Here is a 9,792-nt window from a genome sequence, read left to right as displayed (position 1 = left end):
CTGGCACAATGTTGGAGATCCATTCTGCATAATCAATTGGTCTAATGAAACCAACATCCAGAAGTTTCTTGAGTTCTGTTTTGACTAGCACTGCAATCTGGGGATGCATCTTACGAAGCTTCTGCTTGACAGGTTTGGCTCCTTTTGCTACGGTGAGGTGATGCATGACTAAATCAGGATCAAGCCCAGGCATGTCTGCATATGACCATGGGAAGTTGATCTGACGCTTCTGGAAGAACTCTATGAATTGAGGTTGTTCCTCTGTAGTGAGAAGAGATGCCAGATGTATGATATGAGGGTTTTCAGGAGTCCCCACATTGTATTCTTTGGTTTCCTCAATAAGAATCGTTGATCGTTCCTGTTGTGTACTAGCAGGGAGAATGTCAAACCCGTCATCCTCAGGTGCCTCAGAGAGGTTTTCACCATTGGATACGCTCTTTGTTTTTACTTTTGTTTGATCAAACAGTGCCACAGTGTGGTTTTCACTGGAAGATCCATGTTTTATTGTTATGTTTTTGCAGCTGAAGGGTTTGGCATCCGCCCCGAAGTATGTTGCGCTATTAAGTTGAATGGCGAATCCATCTTTGTGATCCCCGCTTGGTAGATTATCCCTTAATTCCAAAAAGTCAATGATAGCCTCATCATTCTGGAAGAGGTCAAGACATGGGGGATTCGGTTGGTTCCATTCGATGAGTTCAGGGTAGATAATGGGCATTACTTCATCGATTAGGTTAAGTTCGTTAGATGTATCAGTGAGGGTTAAGACAGTGTGGTGAAGGTCGTTGATGGTACTCTCCCTGTCAGAATTAGGCGTAGGATGAGACATAGGGTCTGTGGAAGATGTTTCCAGCTCAGGAACCCAAGTGGTCTTTATCTGTGCTTCTCCGTAAACAGGGATGTCTTTGCGGGGCGGAGGTGGTGATGTGTCTTCTTCATCTGAAGTGTTAAGCTGTACAGAATCAAATTCCCACTCATGTGAGTCGGTCTCTGAATCACTTTCCAGCATCCGATTGCTATACCATACTAGGATGTCTTTAGAATTAAACACGGCAGGTGTGATTGGTTTATGTATCTTTGTAGTGATCGGTGCTGCAGGAACCGTGATGGGTTTTAAAGGATTTGTCACTGGAAGTATCGGTAATGGTGACTCAGTGGCTTCTGCTGGAACTACTAGCGCCATAGATGTTGCTGCGGGTTCTGATATAGTTGCTGCTGCGAATGGTGTTGCTGATGGGATTACTGGTTCGTTTGGTGGAATGAATGGTACTGTAGATGGTTGTGGTGGGTTTGTGAGTCTCGATGGGGCAATGGGGATAGTGTTTGATGGTGCTTTGATTATGAAAGGTGTCCTCTTTGCAGTAGGCGGGCAAAATGGTTTGCTAGGTTTTCCTTTGAATTTGAGTTTAGGAAGGATCTCTTTTTCAAAGCCTAGGCCTGTGTTACCTTTGGGCTTGAACTCTGGCAGCAGCGGTTCATGTCTTCCTTGTTTGCAGGATCCCAAAGCATTCTGACCATCATACCCCATTCTTTGCATAATGAGGAGGCCTTTACCATACTGTTCTGTAGGAAGTGTAACTTGCGGTATGTCAGTGGTGATGGGATCTTTATAGATCCATTCCGCCAGGTCCTCATCTTGTGTTTCTTCCTCTTGACTCTTTCCAAGGATGAAAGGCGTTAAGGCACATGCAGGCGTGATTAGTGGTTGCTCGAGTAACTGTTGTGGTTTACCATGTGTTCTAGGAGAAGTAGGCATTTGTCCCACACAAAAGAGCTGACTCAAGTTGTATTCTCCAGGACCTTCCTCTGCGACTTTCATCTTAAGCTTTTCTTGCTTGGGTATAGGAGTGTTTGAACTGGCAAGAGAGGCGGGATTTACATATGATGTGGAGGAAATGGCTTCCCTATTATTAGGAACAGTAATCTCTAGTTGATGGCTGATATTATGGCAAAATGCAAAGGGATTTGCATCACCCAGGATTGTGATCTCTGTACCGTTATGTGGGAACTTGATACATTGATGGTAGGTAGATGGCACAGCTTGCATGGCATGTATCCAAGGTCTCCCTAATAATAGATTATATGACAGAGGAAGGTCCAGAACCTGACAAATGATATGCTTTACCACAGGGCCCACTCGGATTGGTAGTACCACAGCTCCTTTGGATGAACGCTCTGCATCATCATAGGCCTTGATGGTGATCTTCTTGCGAGGATCCACTGATTCTATTGCATATCCCAATGCTGTGACCAACTGTAGTGTACAAATGTTTAGGCCTGCTGCATTATCAATCAAGACTCGCTTGATCCTGTGTTGGTTGACAAAGCCTTCGATGTGAAGTGAGGCGTTATGAGGTTGTTGGAACGAAGAGTTGTCACTTTCGGAAAAAGTGAGACAAGGTGATGACTTCAGATTTCCAACCATGGCTTGAAACTGGTCCGTATTTAAGTTTGCAGGGACTGACGCCTCTTGGAGTGCTTGATCCAAGATAGTTTTATGAGATGGTGACAGGCGCAATAGCTCTAAAATGGATATAAGAGCAGGCGTTTTATCTAATTGTTCCACAAGATTGTACTGCTTTGGGATGGAGGTGGTGCCTTGTGGAGCTGCCTTTATGGTGACCTTGCCGCGACGCGTAACAACATTGCAATTTGAGGTGGGATTTTTGAAGGTGATAGTTGCAATTTGTTCACTGGTATCATACAGGTGATTGACAGTGTAATTATACGCAGCTTGCGTATAATCAGTGGTATCAGGACCTCGTCTGGACGTGGAAGGACCCCTTTGATCTTGCGATGGAAGTGGATTTTTGAACATCTGATGATCATTATTGGTTGTTTTTGGGTCATGCCCTTCGATTTCAATTTCTCCTCGATCAATAAGATCCTGAATGAGATCTTTCAATCGGTGACAATTACTTGTCTTGTGTCCTCTTCCTTGATGGAACTCACAATGCTCAGTATCTCTCCACCACGCCGGTTTGACTTGAGGCTCATAATTTGATAACTTAGGTAAAGTGATCAAATTCTGAGAAATGAGTTGTCGCATCACTGTTTCAATGGGTTCCCCTAAGGGAGTGTATGTGCATTGTTGTTTTTGTGGACGAGGTCTTGGTTCATCATGAGATGTGATGCGACCTTGATTAAGAGGAACATTTGTGTTATTTTGAGGTGGAGGATTTTGTCCTGCAAATCGAACCACAGGTTGTGCATTTTGGATAGTTCGAGCATCCACAACCCCATCATTGACGATATTTTTGTTCTTGTTCCAGAAGTTTGGTTTATCACTATTGAAGCGCGGGCGAGGACCATCTTTGGGTTCATTAAAGATTTTGATGAGTCCTTTTTTGATGAGTGCCCTTTCACTTTTTATACCTTTGGTGATCATATCGTTAAAAGAATCTGTATCTTTGACATCCAGGTGAAATTCCATTTCTTCGTTTAAGTTGGAAATGAAAATTTCCACTAGTTCTCGTTTAGGTAACTGAAGAGAATGCCTGCTAGACATTTGGCGCCATCGTTGCAGGAATACTGAGAATAGTTCACCTGGTTTTTGTTTGGTGTTGCATAGATCAGCCATGGTGATGTCGCGTTCAATGTTATAAGAGTAATGAGATAGGAACTTCTGGATGAGTTCCTCAAATGTTCTAATGCCACCTGGAAGTCGGGAAAACCATGATGTGGTTGTTCCTCCCAAGCTTTGGGGAAAAAGGCGCATTAGGTATGTGTCCTCATAAGCCACTTCAAGACAAGCGGAATGAAATTCTCGGACATGATCGCGGGGATCTCCCTTTCCTCTATATTTTTCAAATTTGGGTGTTTCGAACCCGCATGGAAAAGGTGGCATATAAAGATTCCTATCAAACGGATAGGGACAGATGTCGCTAAGTGAGAATTGATTGGTCTTAACACCACTATGAAGTTGTTGGGCGAGATTCTCGACTTGTTGCCGCAACATCTCTATTTCATTAGGAGGAGGAGGTGGTGGGTTACCTCGAGGGATGTTATATCTGATGGGATCTCTATGCCTTTCCTCCTCATGGCGACTTTGTCTTTCTGATGCTTGTCTTAATTGGGCAAGATCAAAGTCAGAGGGGAGTTTGGCTCCTTCTTGAGCGAGTTTTAAGAAGTGAGCATCTGCGTTGCTCCTTAGTATTTCATCAAATAATCTGTTAAAATGAGGGTTATGCTGAACCCTTTCGATTGTTGAAGGAGTGGGTGTACCTGGGTTTTCATCATTCCCATTTCCCCCAAGTGCTTCTTGAAATTCATTGAGGTTGTCCTCTTCTTCCTCAATTTCTATTTCCCGTTGCCTTGATCGTGATCGGGTTTGAGCCATTTTGTTTGCAAATTTGTTTTTGAAGTTGATTGAAGATGATGATGAGTTGTTTGATGAAGGATGGATGTTTTAGTGGATTGGTGGTATGTAGGTCTCTAGCACTCTAAGGTAGATGTAACCAAAATTCCTTCTTTGAATTGCTTGCTTGTTTTGATAAGTTTTGATGTGATAAGGTGTAGAGAAATCTGAGATGTGTTACAGATTTAACTACCTAGTAATGAGAGGATTCACTCATGAACTAGTTTTAACCTGCGTAGATGTGTCTCGTAGGATGAGCTTATCCTAGATGTAGAAACAATCTAAAAAGTGATGTGATGTGTTTGATTTCAAGCAATATCTAAAAAGGAATCGTGGGACAAGAACCTCTTAATGTTGTGAGAGTTGGGATGGATTGATGATGAAGTGATGATGTATGAGTGGGATGATGGATGAAAATGTTTTCAACTTTCAATAAAAACTTTGTGTCACAAATGGGACAAACTCTTCTTCTTCCCTTTCAGGGGTTGGTGGCACTTCTCGAGCTGTGTTGTACGTGATACAGATGTTTGGGAAGAAATTGGGATTAATCTTTCCTCCTTGATTTTTGTGATAACTCAGAGCTCTATATTGCATAACAGCTCTGCGGTTCAATGATTCTGAATCAAACTCATTTGTTTTACCTTGAAGGTATAGACGCATGTGATGTAGAAAGACTCTATGTGAGACAAAGATTTGTCTATTGATATAGAAGAATTTCCTCCTTTTGATTAAAGCCTTTGAGCTTAGTGGTCTCCTTTTCAAGGTGATACTCTGATGACACTTCTTCTTTCGCAAGATGTGAAGAATGGTCATAAATTTTTGACTCTTTGTTTGTTTGCACTTTGTTTTTGGTATTTTTGTTTGTGTTGACAGATGTTGGATGAATACTTTGTTTTTGGGATTGATTTTCTGATTTTTTTTATTTTTTTATTTTTTTTCTTTGACAAGAAAACAAAGCAAGCACACAAACACAAGAATGTTGCCTCAAAGGCACAAATGAGTATGGGTCTAGATTAACCCAATCCTTGGACTTGTTTTTGACCCTTCCTTTAGATTTATTTTAAGGTGTATTTCCAAAGCCTGAAGTCGGCTCAATTTGCACTAGGTCTGTAAAACGAACACACTTCAAACACTTTTTATCCCTATGGTCAAATGGCCAGTTGTGATAAATTTAGCCCACATCTTGATATTTCTTCGACTTTGGTACTACATACCTTATGAATCCCGCTGTGGCAGGTAAGGATGTGATATACTAAGTCTTGCATGAGCATAACAAATAGATGATCCCTATGATGGGGGAGTCACCACTTTTATCAAGCCACAAGTGACCTTTCAAAAAGCTATGTTTCTACTCAAGGAAATATGTATGGTGAGTATCTTGGGAGCAAAACCTTCTATGCTCTTGCACTAAATTATATCTCAAATATCCTCAATCAATAGAACGGGTGGGCTACTACTTAAAAGTGTTTAGTCATGTTCGATGGCTTTGGACATAAGTTCATTCTGCACTGACTCACTTAAGAGCCTTGTAACTGGTGGTGGGGCCCATTTGTCCTTTCGGCCAGTTACACTGTAGGAACAGCTATACCCAAGGCTACAGCTTTCGCTCTCACCTGATTTCTATAGCGGCTCGAAGGATTTACCGCTCGAGGTCGTTCCCAAGAGTATCGATCCCTTGGCAGGCCTCTCTTAAAAAGATAAAATGTGAGCGTTACTAACACTTTTCTCTTGCACCTAGGACCACGAGAGCCAAGGGAGAGGATAGTGTGTGTTAGAAGTGGGTCCACTCGACTGACTTTTGTGCACAAGCGTGCCAAACACGAAATTCACTTGTTCTTTTTAATCCAACATTTGCAAAGATGATCTAACTATTTGGAGATGTTGCTCCAACAGCCATGGTGTTCTTTTTAACTTCAAAGGCAATGTGTTTTGTAATCTAGAATTTTGAAAATCCTGGTCAACTTAATAAAAAACACGTTTTGCTTTGAAGAAAAATTTGTTTGTCAAAAATACATCAAGACAAGTGGATTATTCTTTTTACTGCACCAAAAATTGAAGTGTGGATTGTGCTTTTTAAGTCCCAATTGATGCAAATGAATTTAAAGTTGCGTTGTTAATTTTAAGCACCAAAGAAAATGAGGCCTAACTAGAAAACAATGAAAAACTCTTTTTTGTGTTTTTAAGTTCTTTCTAAGCACTAAATGAAAATTTTTGTGATTTTTGTTGTGTTGTTAACCTGCACAAAGAAAAGAAACAAGTTAATAAAATCAATGCTCAAAGGGGGGGCTTCCACAAGCCTAAATTTTGATTTTTTGGTTACAAGTCAATTTGGGCGACACTCTGTCGCAATAGCGCTATTCTGTGCTTTTGCAGAAGCGCTGATTCATACAATAGCGCTATTTTGCGTGAGCAGAAGCGCTAATTAAAACAGTAGCGCTGAAAAAAAAATAAAAACCCGAGAAGACAAATGCGCTAGAAGTGTATCAATAGCGCTGAAAAAGTGACAATAGCGCTGGAATGTTGTCAATAGCGCTGAAACATTTTCAATAGCGCTACTTTAGGGTCAATAGCGCTAAAAAAAAAATTTCAATAGCGCTAAAACGCGTTCAATAGCGCCGAAGCGCGACTTGTGTGGCAATTTCAACAAGCAAAATGTTAATTTCAAAAAAAATGATCAGAAGGTTGCGTGTTCGATCCACGTCGGGTTCACCAAATGATACCCTCCTAAATGGCACAAATGTTAGTTTATGATCAATCAACACAAAACACACAAGATGTTAGAGTTAGTCAATCAAAAACCAAAACGTGAAGGCATTCCAAAGGAGACACTAAAAACATGCTAATGAATCTAACTAAAGAAGTAAGACAATGAGATATCTCCAACTATCTCTCAACATGATATTAGTTCTTTCTCCCTTGTTCCTCTCCTCTCCAAGTTCCAAAATAGTGTAGCTCTCAGCAGCTTTTTGCACTATGGATGCTTATGGAGGATTGAGATTTCTAGAATAGCTCCAAATATGAAATGAAAAGCTATTTTTAATGCTAAAATGATTGATTTTACCAAAAAGACAAGATTTAGTTATGCTATGCTAAATGCTCTCTAAATGGCTATAGTCTAAATGCTTACAAGTTTTCAGGATCTGGATTATGAAGGAATGGGCTCTATTTATAGGAAAAATGGAGCAATGGATGGCTAGGATTGAATGGTTTAATCAAGGGTCAAGCTTGAAAGTTGGGGATCCATGTGCACAATTGACACCAATGAAATGGTGACAAATGTCAACATAGGGTTGGATTGAAAGAAGAGGTTGGAGGCATTAAAGGCCTGAGAAGACCTCATGGTTATCTAAAGACTAAGGGTCAAGCCTAAATTAGGATTACCCACTGGATTAGGAGTTAATCCAAGGATAAACCTTTGTGCAAATGATTAAGAGATAATCATGGTCAAAACATTAATGACCTTATGAGACCCTTGGGTTGGGTAGAGGTTGAGTCAAAACAAATGTTTTAACCATGTAGGAGGGTTTGGGTTAACCATTAATGGTTATTGGAGACTTTGGGGATTAAGTGGTTGAAAGTTGGAAGCCTTTAATGGTTTTCAAAGACTTTGGAGTTTTTGGTGGTTGAAGGTTGAAAACCTTCAATGGTTATCCAAAACTTTGGGCCATTTGAGAAGTGACTCCCTTTTGCTTATGAATGTGACAATAATTAGGGGATGGATTAGGCTAATTAGGAAGGGGTTAGAAGAATCTAGAAGGGGATTAGATTTTGCAAGTGGATTTGGTGGGTGAGGGAAAATAGGATTTTAAAAATAAAAATTCATTTATTTCAATAAATATGTGCAAGTTGCATTTGTAGGAAAATGCAAGTGGGGTGGGGATAATGATTTAAATAAATGTTTTATTTAATTTATTTAAAAGAGGAAAAGGGGGATTTAATTAAATAAATTGATTTTATTTATTTAATTGATTGTGAATTTGATTTTAATGAATTAATTAAAATAAATTGAATAATTTATTTAATTAATAGAAGAATGTTTGGGGATGAATTAATTAAATATTAATTTAATTAACTGATGGCTAGTGGATTTTTAATCAAATAAATACGAAATATTCATTTAATTAAAATGGACAGATTTATGTGACTACAATGAGAAAACACATCTTTATGTGACTACAATGAGAAAACACATCTGACTAGTTTTTCAATGCATTGGCAAGTCTTACTCCAAAAAAGTTCCATCCTAATATTCTAAATTATATCATGGTGGGGAAATGCAATGGAAGCTTTATACAATATAGGCATTACCACTACCTCTTTTAATGCTAGTTATAATAGTTCTACAATTTGAAAAGATCAATTCAACCATTCGCCTTGTAAGTGCGTTTCTCTTAATGAGCATGTTGATATATTTTTTATAAAAAGTTAAAATGATAATACTATACCTCGTAGACAACAATTTGAATGATAAAGTTAGTGTATGTATAAACAATGATTATTATAATTTAATACCAAGCTTACTACATCATATAGAGTGTTGGGAAATACACTTTTTTTTACATATTGAACAAATTCATTACTTCAAAAAAAACTTAAGAATAAATACGACTCAACCAACAAAGAATTGAAAGAATGACTTTAAGATGCTCTTGAGAAGCTATGACATTGTTGAAATTTTACAAGTTGCAAACAATTGATTTGAGGAACCTCTAAGATAACATATAATATATTTTTAAGAGAACAAATATAATTTTCTGATTTCACACTTGTAGATATGGTGCTACATGTAATTACAATCTGTTATCGTGTGTTGTGGAATTTTCATTTGTAAAATTAGGTTTATATGGCAGACATTGACATTGAATGGTATTAGATTTGAATGAATATGCTGGAAATTGACAGACATTAAATTTCAATGGCTATGCAGAAAGTTGATAGAGATTAATTTTGAACGGCATACGCAAGAGGATATTGTCAGAGATTAGATTTGAACGGCGCATATGCAGGAGGACATTGACAGACTGATTTTAATGTGTACTACAAAAACAGAGTAAGCATTGCCAAACTCAATGAATCAAGATTGTACAACTAGCTGAGGATTATATTTTAATTTAACATGGAAAAGAACAAATTTAGACATATGGATGTGTGAGACTGATATATTTCGCTTGATATTTCAGCAGATTTGGGTTAGAAGAAATTGTTCGGTGTGAACAGAATTAATTTCGATGTGACCATATTTCCTCCGCATTGAGGATTTGTACCGTCGAAGACATAAACTTCAACTTCCACCAGCAATGTTAGTTTGGAAGTTGGCCGCACTGTTTTTAATGCTTTTTTGTCAGACTGAAAAATTACACAAGGACAAGTAAAATGACTTGACTTAGGATAAAGAAGTGATTTGTCTATTTTGGCTCTAAAACAATAGTACGGATTGA

Source organism: Cryptomeria japonica, chromosome 3 (genome assembly GCF_030272615.1).
Source record: "Cryptomeria japonica chromosome 3, Sugi_1.0, whole genome shotgun sequence".
Lineage (NCBI taxonomy): Eukaryota > Viridiplantae > Streptophyta > Pinopsida > Cupressales > Cupressaceae > Cryptomeria > Cryptomeria japonica.
Note: the sequence above shows the minus strand (reverse complement) of the source record.